The sequence below is a fragment of the Sinohyriopsis cumingii genome, chromosome 11 (genome assembly GCF_028554795.1).
Source record: "Sinohyriopsis cumingii isolate HCF-2022 chromosome 11, ASM2855479v2, whole genome shotgun sequence".
NCBI classification, from domain to species: Eukaryota; Metazoa; Mollusca; class Bivalvia; order Unionida; family Unionidae; genus Sinohyriopsis; species Sinohyriopsis cumingii.
In genome coordinates this window covers 112,789,996-112,805,311 of record NC_142971.1, presented here as the reverse complement: position 1 = coordinate 112,805,311, position 15,316 = coordinate 112,789,996, and the positions used below count along the sequence as shown (strand labels likewise).

At 35.5% G+C, this 15,316-nt stretch overlaps 6 non-coding genes across 6 annotated transcripts; all 6 read right to left on the bottom strand.

Annotated features, from left to right (window-relative positions):
* Positions 1-167: 167 nt before the first annotated feature.
* On the bottom strand, positions 168-240 carry Trnaf-gaa (transfer RNA phenylalanine (anticodon GAA)). The gene has a single exon. It is a non-coding gene; the product is annotated as a tRNA-Phe (tRNA).
* Positions 241-3,171: 2,931 nt separating this feature from the next.
* Positions 3,172-3,244, bottom strand: Trnaf-gaa (transfer RNA phenylalanine (anticodon GAA)). Its single transcript has one exon. It is a non-coding gene; the product is annotated as a tRNA-Phe (tRNA).
* Positions 3,245-6,170: 2,926 nt separating this feature from the next.
* On the bottom strand, positions 6,171-6,243 carry Trnaf-gaa (transfer RNA phenylalanine (anticodon GAA)). The gene has a single exon. It is a non-coding gene; the product is annotated as a tRNA-Phe (tRNA).
* Positions 6,244-9,172: 2,929 nt separating this feature from the next.
* On the bottom strand, positions 9,173-9,245 carry Trnaf-gaa (transfer RNA phenylalanine (anticodon GAA)). Its single transcript has one exon. It is a non-coding gene; the product is annotated as a tRNA-Phe (tRNA).
* Positions 9,246-12,171: 2,926 nt separating this feature from the next.
* Positions 12,172-12,244, bottom strand: Trnaf-gaa (transfer RNA phenylalanine (anticodon GAA)). The gene has a single exon. It is a non-coding gene; the product is annotated as a tRNA-Phe (tRNA).
* Positions 12,245-15,168: 2,924 nt separating this feature from the next.
* Positions 15,169-15,241, bottom strand: Trnaf-gaa (transfer RNA phenylalanine (anticodon GAA)). The gene has a single exon. It is a non-coding gene; the product is annotated as a tRNA-Phe (tRNA).
* Between the last annotated feature and the right edge of the window lie 75 nt (positions 15,242-15,316).

The window sequence follows — 15,316 nt, the reverse complement described above, 5'->3', positions numbered from 1 at the left end:
AGAGATAACAAAAGTGTGAAAGTGAGTTTTGTCGGAAGTTTGTTTTATTTCCTTTTTAATCTTTTAAAAAATATTTATTTGTTAAAATGGTTTAAACGAGTTTTAAAATGAAAACAGGCTTTTGAAGGAAAATACAAAAATTCCTGCCAGCCGCCGGATATGTTCCGTGCCGGAACCCGGGATTGAACCGGGGGCCTTTAGATCTTCAGTCTAACGCTCTCCCAACTGAGCTATTCCGGCTGACATTGACAATTGTCGCAACTTACCTATGTGAGATTGCATTTATCACTGCGCACCAAATCCACATCACTGACAAGTTTGATCATCTACTTTATCAAATAAGTCAGTCACTTCTACAAGTCCACTTATAGACCACTGTACATCAATGGTAGTGTTTCAATTGTGTCTTCACAATTCTATAAAAGCAGTTTGCTAGGCAGCATCAAGAAAATCAGTAAATTCACACCAATCTCATCCCTAGCTTTAACGATCTTCATACACGCCAACCACTAAAATAAACTTCCTTAAATAAGACAAGAATTCTTTATTTTCGATTGCGCTGTCCATACATGTCAATTAAAATATACAATATAAATGCATTCTCCACAATAAAGATCATAGGTGTCTTACGTGCAAATCTATAGACACATCTACAACTACAGAATGGAAAAGCATTCTTAAGAACAAGATGAAGTAAGACATTTCAATGGGTACTTTGTTACAAATATCTACAATCCGAGAATGTAAACGAATATCGTAATTTCGGAAAGATTTCATAATGCAGTTCTTACTATCCGATATTCTTCTCATCATTGAAAACACATACTTTCTCATTCATTCTTCAACACTAAATGCATTGTAGTTTACAAACATGATGGAGGCACTCTTCCGTCTCAAAAGGCTTAATAGCAGACGAAGACAGTTATTATAGTCAATAACCATGTTTCTTTTCATACATTCACTAACGTTTATCCAAAGAGCATCGCAGTACAATACGCAGCAATAGGATTTAAAGCATGTAAATGTCATATTTATACCTGTCAATTTATCTGCAATAACTTCCTTCAACCTGCGACAGAAGAACTTACCAATAACACATCACCAGCAAAACTAAAAGTGTTAAGAAGTAACACATTTTCAGTCAACTGTATTCCCGCGTCACACTCACCCAGCTTAAGATATATTTCTTAAAAGTATAGACTAAACAACAAAGGATAAAGATCACCTCCCTACCTCACCCCGTTGAATACATTGAAGAAACTGGATCATGTACTCCCCCCCCCCCGCCCCAATCAAAACTGGTTGCCATACCAGGTAACTCGAGTATGAACTATGGTGGCAGGTATTTGATTCTCGAGCACCTTTTCAAACAATCTCCAATAATGTCATAGTCTAAATGGGTCCATCTAAATAAAGCCTTTGACTCTTTGCCACGTGCCTTACTGCTAGTAAAACTAGGAATGTGCGTGCTGTCATATAAAGGATTAACATCTTATTGAAAGTTATCCTAAATCTAATATTGTAATTTTTTTAAGGTTCAAACGACGATCATTACCTTTGACAGGTTTTTCACAAGAATGAACACTTTGGCTATTTTAATGTAACATAATTTGTAATAATATTTAGATTTTGTAACAGATAGTAATATTTATAGAGACCAATGCTGATGAAAAGTTTTCAATGTGATCAAGACACTAATGAAAGATAATGTCTCAGATACTGAACGGTTCACAACAAAATCAAAGGAAGCTGCGTCCGCAATAATTGTAAATCGTCGCTATTGCTTCTTTGAAACATAATCAAAGTCGTTGCTTTGACATACAAGTAATTACCATGGAATATAGAATGAAAATGAAACTCTTATGAATTACAATGGGCATTTAACTGAAATTTAGTATTTCTTTATCAAATTTATTTATCAAGGCATGATCACAGCCAACACTTGTAATAAACCAAGCAATTTCCTCAGCATAATAAAACCCAAAGAATTTGTTATTTGCTCATTGAATGAAAACATTATTCTTCTAAAGAATGCTCATATTTCTGTGCAAAATACTTCCATGAAAATGAAACACATTAATGAGAGACAGAGAGAGACGTACACTCTGTGTGTGTGTGTATGTGTGTGATTTAGAATTGAAACGCAACTTTAACAATTATTTTGTCATATCGTTAGGATATCTACAGTGGCTCTTTATAGTGATGCCTAGCACTGGGGGCATCATGTCGCAGACATGTAGCATGATGTTCCACCCAGTCACATTATCGTGACACCAAGCCGACCAGTCCTATTACTAAAATCTTAAGCTGAGCGCTATGCCAAGCAGAGGTTAGTACTATAATTTTGTTACGTCTTTGGTATGACTCGGCCGGAAATCAAGCACATTTAGGAAAGAGCGATCTTCATTCAATGTATTATGTCTATGCATGTTTATGTGAGTCTCTAGTTGCAAGGATAAATGTCCTTTAGCTAAGAACAATTGCACAAGAGGCGTTTCAAATCAGAAAATCGATAGTCCATGCTATCAGCATAATCATACAAAGTAAAATTCTTCCATGTTTACATATGTATTACACGAATAGATGTTTAGATATATATTCTTTCACGCCATGGAATCCACTCACATGGCACCTTCACAATTATACCAGTTGAAAACGCAAACATAATATTAAACGGAATTTCCGATCGAACGTTTGAGAATCAAATTTAAACCAAATATGGGCGATTGCAGTAATATTTAACAATGTTTGCAATCGATAAGCTTAATTATCATACGCTGTAACTCTTAAGGAATTCTTGATTGTAATCGTATAAAACTTTCCGCCAGATTTATTTTTCTATTTTACATTTTATTTTATACTACTTCACAACATGCATATGCGTGGGAAACAGGAAACTCTGCATCTCACTTCACAAGGTTCAAAACAATTTCTTACTTTGTTGAGAGAGAGAGAGAGAGAGAGAGAGAGAGGGGGGAGGGAGGAGGAGCAACCTAACGATAATAGAGATAACAAAAGTGTGAAAGTGAGTTTTGTCGGAAGTTTGTTTTATTTCCTTTTTAATCTTTTAAAAAATATTTATTTGTTAAAATGGTTTAAACGAGTTTTAAAATGAAAACAGGCTTTTGAAGGAAAATACAAAAATTCCTGCCAGCCGCCGGATATGTTCCGTGCCGGAACCCGGGATTGAACCGGGGACCTTTAGATCTTCAGTCTAACGCTCTCCCAACTGAGCTATTCCGGCTGACATTGACAATTGTCGCAACTTACCTATGTGAGATTGCATTTATCACTGCGCACCAAATCCACATCACTGACAAGTTTGATCATCTACTTTATCAAATAAGTCAGTCACTTCTACAAGTCCACTTATAGACCACTGTACATCAATGGTAGTGTTTCAATTGTGTCTTCACAATTCTATAAAAGCAGTTTGCTAGGCAGCATCAGGAAAAGCAGTAAATTCACACCAATCTCATCCCTAGCTTTAACGATCTTCATACACGCCAACCACTAAAATAAACCTCCTTAAATAAGACAAGAATTCTTTATTTTCGATTGCGCTGTCCATACATGTCAATTAAAATATACAATATAAATGCATTCTCCACAATAAAGATCATAGGTGTCTTACGTGCAAATCTATAGACACATCTACAACTACAGAATGGAAAAGCATTCTTAAGAACAAAATGAAGTAAGACATTTCAATGGGTACTTTGTTCCAAATATCTACAATCCGAGAATGTAAACGAATATCGTAATTTCGGAAAGATTTCATAATGCAGTTCTTACTATCCGATATTCTTCTCATCATTGAAAACACATACTTTCTCATTCATTCTTCAACACTAAATGCATTGTAGTTTACAAACATGATGGAGGCACTCTTCCGTCTCAAAAGGCTTAATAGCAGACGAAGACAGTTATTATAGTCAATAACCATGTTTCTTTTCATACATTCACTAACGTTTATCCAAAGAGCATCGCAGTACAATACGCAGCAATAGGATTTAAATCATGTAAATGTCATATTTATACCTGTCAATTTATCTGCAATAACTTCCTTCAACCTGCGACAGAAGAACTTACCAATAACACATCACCAGCAAAACTAAAAGTGTTAAGAAGTAACACATTTTCAGTCAACTGTATTCCCGCGTCACACTCACCCAGCTTAAGATATATTTCTTAAAAGTATAGACTAAACAACAAAGGATAAAGATCACCTCCCTACCTCACCCCGTTGAATACATTGAAGAAACTGGATCATGTACTCCCCCCCCCCCCGCCCCAATCAAAACTGGTTGCCATACCAGGTAACTCGAGTATGAACTATGGTGGCAGGTATTTGATTCTCGAGCACCTTTTCAAACAATCTCCAATAATGTCATAGTCTAAATGGGTCCATCTAAATAAAGCCTTTGACTCTTTGCCACGTGCCTTACTGCTAGTAAAACTAGGAATGTGCGTGCTGTCATATAAAGGATTAACATCTTATTGAAAGTTATCCTAAATCTAATATTGTAATTTTTTTAAGGTTCAAACGACGATCATTACCTTTGACAGGTTTTTCACAAGAATGAACACTTGGGCTATTTTAATGTAACATAATTTGTAATAATATTTAGATTTTGTAACAGATAGTAATATTTATAGAGACCAATGCTGATGAAAAGTTTTCAATGTGATCAAGACACTAATGAAAGATAATGTCTCAGATACTGAACGGTTCACAACAAAATCAAAGGAAGCTGCGTCCGCAATAATTGTAAATCGTCGCTATTGCTTCTTTGAAACATAATCAAAGTCGTTGCTTTGACATACAAGTAATTACCATGGAATATAGAATGAAAATGAAACTCTTATGAATTACAATGGGCATTTAACTGAAATTTAGTATTTCTTTATCAAATTTATTTATCAAGGCATGATCACAGCCAACACTTGTAATAAACCAAGCAATTTCCTCAGCATAATAAAACCCAAAGAATTTGTTATTTGCTCATTGAATGAAAACATTATTCTTCTAAAGAATGCTCATATTTCTGTGCAAAATACTTCCATGAAAATGAAACACATTAATGAGAGACAGAGAGAGACGTACACTCTGTGTGTGTGTGTATGTGTGTGATTTAGAATTGAAACGCAACTTTAACAATTATTTTGTCATATCGTTAGGATATCTACAGTGGCTCTTTATAGTGATGCCTAGCACTGGGGGCATCATGTCGCAGACATGTAGCATGATGTTCCACCCAGTCACATTATCGTGACACCAAGCCGACCAGTCCTATTACTAAAATCTTAAGCTGAGCGCTATGCCAAGCAGAGGTTAGTACTATAATTTTGTTACGTCTTTGGTATGACTCGGCCGGAAATCAAGCACATTTAGGAAAGAGCGATCTTCATTCAATGTATTATGTCTATGCATGTTTATGTGAGTCTCTAGTTGCAAGGATAAATGTCCTTTAGCTAAGAACAATTGCACAAGAGGCGTTTCAAATCAGAAAATCGATAGTCCATGCTATCAGCATAATCATACAAAGTAAAATTCTTCCATGTTTACATATGTATTACACGAATAGATGTTTAGATATATATTCTTTCACGCCATGGAATCCACTCACATGGCACCTTCACAATTATACCAGTTGAAAACGCAAACATAATATTAAACGGAATTTCCGATCGAACGTTTGAGAATCAAATTTAAACCAAATATGGGCGATTGCAGTAATATTTTACAATATTTGCAATCGATAAGCTTAATTATCATACGCTGTAACTCTTAAGGAATTCTTGATTGTAATCGTATCAAACTTTCCGCCAGATTTATTTTTCTATTTTACATTTTATTTTATACTACTTCACAACATGCATATGCGTGGGAAACAGGAAACTCTGCATCTCACTTCACAAGGTTCAAAACAATTTCTTACTTTGTTGAGAGAGAGAGAGAGAGAGAGAGGGGGGAGGGAGGAGGAGCAACCTAACGATAATAGAGATAACAAAAGTGTGAAAGTGAGTTTTGTCGGAAGTTTGTTTTATTTCCTTTTTAATCTTTTAAAAAATATTTATTTGTTAAAATGGTTTAAACGAGTTTTAAAATGAAAACAGGCTTTTGAAGGAAAATACAAAAATTCCTGCCAGCCGCCGGATATGTTCCGTGCCGGAACCCGGGATTGAACCGGGGACCTTTAGATCTTCAGTCTAACGCTCTCCCAACTGAGCTATTCCGGCTGACATTGACAATTGTCGCAACTTACCTATGTGAGATTGCATTTATCACTGCGCACCAAATCCACATCACTGACAAGTTTGATCATCTACTTTATCAAATAAGTCAGTCACTTCTACAAGTCCACTTATAGACCACTGTACATCAATGGTAGTGTTTCAATTGTGTCTTCACAATTCTATAAAAGCAGTTTGCTAGGCAGCATCAGGAAAAGCAGTAAATTCACACCAATCTCATCCCTAGCTTTAACGATCTTCATACACGCCAACCACTAAAATAAACCTCCTTAAATAAGACAAGAATTCTTTATTTTCGATTGCGCTGTCCATACATGTCAATTAAAATATACAATATAAATGCATTCTCCACAATAAAGATCATAGGTGTCTTACGTGCAAATCTATAGACACATCTACAACTACAGAATGGAAAAGCATTCTTAAGAACAAAATGAAGTAAGACATTTCAATGGGTACTTTGTTCCAAATATCTACAATCCGAGAATGTAAACGAATATCGTAATTTCGGAAAGATTTCATAATGCAGTTCTTACTATCCGATATTCTTCTCATCATTGAAAACACATACTTTCTCATTCATTCTTCAACACTAAATGCATTGTAGTTTACAAACATGATGGAGGCACTCTTCCGTCTCAAAAGGCTTAATAGCAGACGAAGACAGTTATTATAGTCAATAACCATGTTTCTTTTCATACATTCACTAACGTTTATCCAAAGAGCATCGCAGTACAATACGCAGCAATAGGATTTAAATCATGTAAATGTCATATTTATACCTGTCAATTTATCTGCAATAACTTCCTTCAACCTGCGACAGAAGAACTTACCAATAACACATCACCAGCAAAACTAAAAGTGTTAAGAAGTAACACATTTTCAGTCAACTGTATTCCCGCGTCACACTCACCCAGCTTAAGATATATTTCTTAAAAGTATAGACTAAACAACAAAGGATAAAGATCACCTCCCTACCTCACCACTTCGAATACATTGAAGAAACTGGATCATGTACTCCCCCCCCCCCGCCCCAATCAAAACTGGTTGCCATACCAGGTAACTCGAGTATGAACTATGGTGGCAGGTATTTGATTCTCGAGCACCTTTTCAAACAATCTCCAATAATGTCATAGTCTAAATGGGTCCATCTAAATAAAGCCTTTGACTCTTTGCCACGTGCCTTACTGCTAGTAAAACTAGGAATGTGCGTGCTGTCATATAAAGGATTAACATCTTATTGAAAGTTATCCTAAATCTAATATTGTAATTTTTTTAAGGTTCAAACGACGATCATTACCTTTGACAGGTTTTTCACAAGAATGAACACTTGGGCTATTTTAATGTAACATAATTTGTAATAATATTTAGATTTTGTAACAGATAGTAATATTTATAGAGACCAATGCTGATGAAAAGTTTTCAATGTGATCAAGACACTAATGAAAGATAATGTCTCAGATACTGAACGGTTCACAACAAAATCAAAGGAAGCTGCGTCCGCAATGATTGTAAATCGTCGCTATTGCTTCTTTGAAACATAATCAAAGTCGTTGCTTTGACATACAAGTAATTACCATGGAATATAGAATGAAAATGAAACTCTTATGAATTACAATGGGCATTTAACTGAAATTTAGTATTTCTTTATCAAATTTATTTATCAAGGCATGATCACAGCCAACACTTGTAATAAACCAAGCAATTTCCTCAGCATAATAAAACCCAAAGAATTTGTTATTTGCTCATTGAATGAAAACATTATTCTTCTAAAGAATGCTCATATTTCTGTGCAAAATACTTCCATGAAAATGAAACACATTAATGAGAGACAGAGAGAGACGTACACTCTGTGTGTGTGTGTATGTGTGTGATTTAGAATTGAAACGCAACTTTAACAATTATTTTGTCATATCGTTAGGATATCTACAGTGGCTCTTTATAGTGATGCCTAGCACTGGGGGCATCATGTCGCAGACATGTAGCATGATGTTCCACCCAGTCACATTATCGTGACACCAAGCCGACCAGTCCTATTACTAAAATCTTAAGCTGAGCGCTATGCCAAGCAGAGGTTAGTACTATAATTTTGTTACGTCTTTGGTATGACTCGGCCGGAAATCAAGCACATTTAGGAAAGAGCGATCTTCATTCAATGTATTATGTCTATGCATGTTTATGTGAGTCTCTAGTTGCAAGGATAAATGTCCTTTAGCTAAGAACAATTGCACAAGAGGCGTTTCAAATCAGAAAATCGATAGTCCATGCTATCAGCATAATCATACAAAGTAAAATTCTTCCATGTTTACATATGTATTACACGAATAGATGTTTAGATATATATTCTTTCACGCCATGGAATCCACTCACATGGCACCTTCACAATTATACCAGTTGAAAACGCAAACATAATATTAAACGGAATTTCCGATCGAACGTTTGAGAATCAAATTTAAACCAAATATGGGCGATTGCAGTAATATTTAACAATGTTTGCAATCGATAAGCTTAATTATCATACGCTGTAACTCTTAAGGAATTCTTGATTGTAATCGTATAAAACTTTCCGCCAGATTTATTTTTCTATTTTACATTTTATTTTATACTACTTCACAACATGCATATGCGTGGGAAACAGGAAACTCTGCATCTCACTTCACAAGGTTCAAAACAATTTCTTACTTTGTTGAGAGAGAGAGAGAGAGAGAGAGAGAGGGGGGAGGGAGGAGGAGCAACCTAACGATAATAGAGATAACAAAAGTGTGAAAGTGAGTTTTGTCGGAAGTTTGTTTTATTTCCTTTTTAATCTTTTAAAAAATATTTATTTGTTAAAATGGTTTAAACGAGTTTTAAAATGAAAACAGGCTTTTGAAGGAAAATACAAAAATTCCTGCCAGCCGCCGGATATGTTCCGTGCCGGAACCCGGGATTGAACCGGGGACCTTTAGATCTTCAGTCTAACGCTCTCCCAACTGAGCTATTCCGGCTGACATTGACAATTGTCGCAACTTACCTATGTGAGATTGCATTTATCACTGCGCACCAAATCCACATCACTGACAAGTTTGATCATCTACTTTATCAAATAAGTCAGTCACTTCTACAAGTCCACTTATAGACCACTGTACATCAATGGTAGTGTTTCAATTGTGTCTTCACAATTCTATAAAAGCAGTTTGCTAGGCAGCATCAGGAAAAGCAGTAAATTCACACCAATCTCATCCCTAGCTTTAACGATCTTCATACACGCCAACCACTAAAATAAACCTCCTTAAATAAGACAAGAATTCTTTATTTTCGATTGCGCTGTCCATACATGTCAATTAAAATATACAATATAAATGCATTCTCCACAATAAAGATCATAGGTGTCTTACGTGCAAATCTATAGACACATCTACAACTACAGAATGGAAAAGCATTCTTAAGAACAAAATGAAGTAAGACATTTCAATGGGTACTTTGTTCCAAATATCTACAATCCGAGAATGTAAACGAATATCGTAATTTCGGAAAGATTTCATAATGCAGTTCTTACTATCCGATATTCTTCTCATCATTGAAAACACATACTTTCTCATTCATTCTTCAACACTAAATGCATTGTAGTTTACAAACATGATGGAGGCACTCTTCCGTCTCAAAAGGCTTAATAGCAGACGAAGACAGTTATTATAGTCAATAACCATGTTTCTTTTCATACATTCACTAACGTTTATCCAAAGAGCATCGCAGTACAATACGCAGCAATAGGATTTAAAGCATGTAAATGTCATATTTATACCTGTCAATTTATCTGCAATAACTTCCTTCAACCTGCGACAGAAGAACTTACCAATAACACATCACCAGCAAAACTAAAAGTGTTAAGAAGTAACACATTTTCAGTCAACTGTATTCCCGCGTCACACTCACCCAGCTTAAGATATATTTCTTAAAAGTATAGACTAAACAACAAAGGATAAAGATCACCTCCCTACCTCACCCCGTTGAATACATTGAAGAAACTGGATCATGTACTCCCCCCCCCCCCGCCCCAATCAAAACTGGTTGCCATACCAGGTAACTCGAGTATGAACTATGGTGGCAGGTATTTGATTCTCGAGCACCTTTTCAAACAATCTCCAATAATGTCATAGTCTAAATGGGTCCATCTAAATAAAGCCTTTGACTCTTTGCCACGTGCCTTACTGCTAGTAAAACTAGGAATGTGCGTGCTGTCATATAAAGGATTAACATCTTATTGAAAGTTATCCTAAATCTAATATTGTAATTTTTTTAAGGTTCAAACGACGATCATTACCTTTGACAGGTTTTTCACAAGAATGAACACTTGGGCTATTTTAATGTAACATAATTTGTAATAATATTTAGATTTTGTAACAGATAGTAATATTTATAGAGACCAATGCTGATGAAAAGTTTTCAATGTGATCAAGACACTAATGAAAGATAATGTCTCAGATACTGAACGGTTCACAACAAAATCAAAGGAAGCTGCGTCCGCAATAATTGTAAATCGTCGCTATTGCTTCTTTGAAACATAATCAAAGTCGTTGCTTTGACATACAAGTAATTACCATGGAATATAGAATGAAAATGAAACTCTTATGAATTACAATGGGCATTTAACTGAAATTTAGTATTTCTTTATCAAATTTATTTATCAAGGCATGATCACAGCCAACACTTGTAATAAACCAAGCAATTTCCTCAGCATAATAAAACCCAAAGAATTTGTTATTTGCTCATTGAATGAAAACATTATTCTTCTAAAGAATGCTCATATTTCTGTGCAAAATACTTCCATGAAAATGAAACACATTAATGAGAGACAGAGAGAGACGTACACTCTGTGTGTGTGTGTATGTGTGTGATTTAGAATTGAAACGCAACTTTAACAATTATTTTGTCATATCGTTAGGATATCTACAGTGGCTCTTTATAGTGATGCCTAGCACTGGGGGCATCATGTCGCAGACATGTAGCATGATGTTCCACCCAGTCACATTATCGTGACACCAAGCCGACCAGTCCTATTACTAAAATCTTAAGCTGAGCGCTATGCCAAGCAGAGGTTAGTACTATAATTTTGTTACGTCTTTGGTATGACTCGGCCGGAAATCAAGCACATTTAGGAAAGAGCGATCTTCATTCAATGTATTATGTCTATGCATGTTTATGTGAGTCTCTAGTTGCAAGGATAAATGTCCTTTAGCTAAGAACAATTGCACAAGAGGCGTTTCAAATCAGAAAATCGATAGTCCATGCTATCAGCATAATCATACAAAGTAAAATTCTTCCATGTTTACATATGTATTACACGAATAGATGTTTAGATATATATTCTTTCACGCCATGGAATCCACTCACATGGCACCTTCACAATTATACCAGTTGAAAACGCAAACATAATATTAAACGGAATTTCCGATCGAACGTTTGAGAATCAAATTTAAACCAAATATGGGCGATTGCAGTAATATTTTACAATATTTGCAATCGATAAGCTTAATTATCATACGCTGTAACTCTTAAGGAATTCTTGATTGTAATCGTATCAAACTTTCCGCCAGATTTATTTTTCTATTTTACATTTTATTTTATACTACTTCACAACATGCATATGCGTGGGAAACAGGAAACTCTGCATCTCACTTCACAAGGTTCAAAACAATTTCTTACTTTGTTGAGAGAGAGAGAGAGAGAGAGAGGGGGGAGGGAGGAGGAGCAACCTAAAGATAATAGAGATAACAAAAGTGTGAAAGTGAGTTTTGTCGGAAGTTTGTTTTATTTCCTTTTTAATCTTTTAAAAAATATTTATTTGTTAAAATGGTTTAAACGAGTTTTAAAATGAAAACAGGCTTTTGAAGGAAAATACAAAAATTCCTGCCAGCCGCCGGATATGTTCCGTGCCGGAACCCGGGATTGAACCGGGGACCTTTAGATCTTCAGTCTAACGCTCTCCCAACTGAGCTATTCCGGCTGACATTGACAATTGTCGCAACTTACCTATGTGAGATTGCATTTATCACTGCGCACCAAATCCACATCACTGACAAGTTTGATCATCTACTTTATCAAATAAGTCAGTCACTTCTACAAGTCCACTTATAGACCACTGTACATCAATGGTAGTGTTTCAATTGTGTCTTCACAATTCTATAAAAGCAGTTTGCTAGGCAGCATCAGGAAAAGCAGTAAATTCACACCAATCTCATCCCTAGCTTTAACGATCTTCATACACGCCAACCACTAAAATAAACCTCCTTAAATAAGACAAGAATTCTTTATTTTCGATTGCGCTGTCCATACATGTCAATTAAAATATACAATATAAATGCATTCTCCACAATAAAGATCATAGGTGTCTTACGTGCAAATCTATAGACACATCTACAACTACAGAATGGAAAAGCATTCTTAAGAACAAAATGAAGTAAGACATTTCAATGGGTACTTTGTTCCAAATATCTACAATCCGAGAATGTAAACGAATATCGTAATTTCGGAAAGATTTCATAATGCAGTTCTTACTATCCGATATTCTTCTCATCATTGAAAACACATACTTTCTCATTCATTCTTCAACACTAAATGCATTGTAGTTTACAAACATGATGGAGGCACTCTTCCGTCTCAAAAGGCTTAATAGCAGACGAAGACAGTTATTATAGTCAATAACCATGTTTCTTTTCATACATTCACTAACGTTTATCCAAAGAGCATCGCAGTACAATACGCAGCAATAGGATTTAAATCATGTAAATGTCATATTTATACCTGTCAATTTATCTGCAATAACTTCCTTCAACCTGCGACAGAAGAACTTACCAATAACACATCACCAGCAAAACTAAAAGTGTTAAGAAGTAACACATTTTCAGTCAACTGTATTCCCGCGTCACACTCACCCAGCTTAAGATATATTTCTTAAAAGTATAGACTAAACAACAAAGGATAAAGATCACCTCCCTACCTCACCACTTCGAATACATTGAAGAAACTGGATCATGTACTCCCCCCCCCCGCCCCAATCAAAACTGGTTGCCATACCAGGTAACTCGAGTATGAACTATGGTGGCAGGTATTTGATTCTCGAGCACCTTTTCAAACAATCTCCAATAATGTCATAGTCTAAATGGGTCCATCTAAATAAAGCCTTTGACTCTTTGCCACGTGCCTTACTGCTAGTAAAACTAGGAATGTGCGTGCTGTCATATAAAGGATTAACATCTTATTGAAAGTTATCCTAAATCTAATATTGTAATTTTTTTAAGGTTCAAACGACGATCATTACCTTTGACAGGTTTTTCACAAGAATGAACACTTGGGCTATTTTAATGTAACATAATTTGTAATAATATTTAGATTTTGTAACAGATAGTAATATTTATAGAGACCAATGCTGATGAAAAGTTTTCAATGTGATCAAGACACTAATGAAAGATAATGTCTCAGATACTGAACGGTTCACAACAAAATCAAAGGAAGCTGCGTCCGCAATGATTGTAAATCGTCGCTATTGCTTCTTTGAAACATAATCAAAGTCGTTGCTTTGACATACAAGTAATTACCATGGAATATAGAATGAAAATGAAACTCTTATGAATTACAATGGGCATTTAACTGAAATTTAGTATTTCTTTATCAAATTTATTTATCAAGGCATGATCACAGCCAACACTTGTAATAAACCAAGCAATTTCCTCAGCATAATAAAACCCAAAGAATTTGTTATTTGCTCATTGAATGAAAACATTATTCTTCTAAAGAATGCTCATATTTCTGTGCAAAATACTTCCATGAAAATGAAACACATTAATGAGAGACAGAGAGAGACGTACACTCTGTGTGTGTGTGTATGTGTGTGATTTAGAATTGAAACGCAACTTTAACAATTATTTTGTCATATCGTTAGGATATCTACAGTGGCTCTTTATAGTGATGCCTAGCACTGGGGGCATCATGTCGCAGACATGTAGCATGATGTTCCACCCAGTCACATTATCGTGACACCAAGCCGACCAGTCCTATTACTAAAATCTTAAGCTGAGCGCTATGCCAAGCAGAGGTTAGTACTATAATTTTGTTACGTCTTTGGTATGACTCGGCCGGAAATCAAGCACATTTAGGAAAGAGCGATCTTCATTCAATGTATTATGTCTATGCATGTTTATGTGAGTCTCTAGTTGCAAGGATAAATGTCCTTTAGCTAAGAACAATTGCACAAGAGGCGTTTCAAATCAGAAAATCGATAGTCCATGCTATCAGCATAATCATACAAAGTAAAATTCTTCCATGTTTACATATGTATTACACGAATAGATGTTTAGATATATATTCTTTCACGCCATGGAATCCACTCACATGGCACCTTCACAATTATACCAGTTGAAAACGCAAACATAATATTAAACGGAATTTCCGATCGAACGTTTGAGAATCAAATTTAAACCAAATATGGGCGATTGCAGTAATATTTTACAATATTTGCAATCGATAAGCTTAATTATCATACGCTGTAACTCTTAAGGAATTCTTGATTGTAATCGTATCAAACTTTCCGCCAGATTTATTTTTCTATTTTACATTTTATTTTATACTACTTCACAACATGCATATGCGTGGGAAACAGGAAACTCTGCATCTCACTTCACAAGGTTCAAAACAATTTCTTACTTTGTTGAGAGAGAGAGAGAGAGAGAGAGGGGGGAGGGAGGAGGAGCAACCTAACGATAATAGAGATAACAAAAGTGTGAAAGTGAGTTTTGTCGGAAGTTTGTTTTATTTCCTTTTTAATCTTTTAAAAAATATTTATTTGTTAAAATGGTTTAAACGAGTTTTAAAATGAAAACAGGCTTTTGAAGGAAAATACAAAAATTCCTGCCAGCCGCCGGATATGTTCCGTGCCGGAACCCGGGATTGAACCGGGGACCTTTAGATCTTCAGTCTAACGCTCTCCCAACTGAGCTATTCCGGCTGACATTGACAATTGTCGCAACTTACCTATGTGAGATTGCATTTATCACTGCGCACCAAATCCACATCACTGACA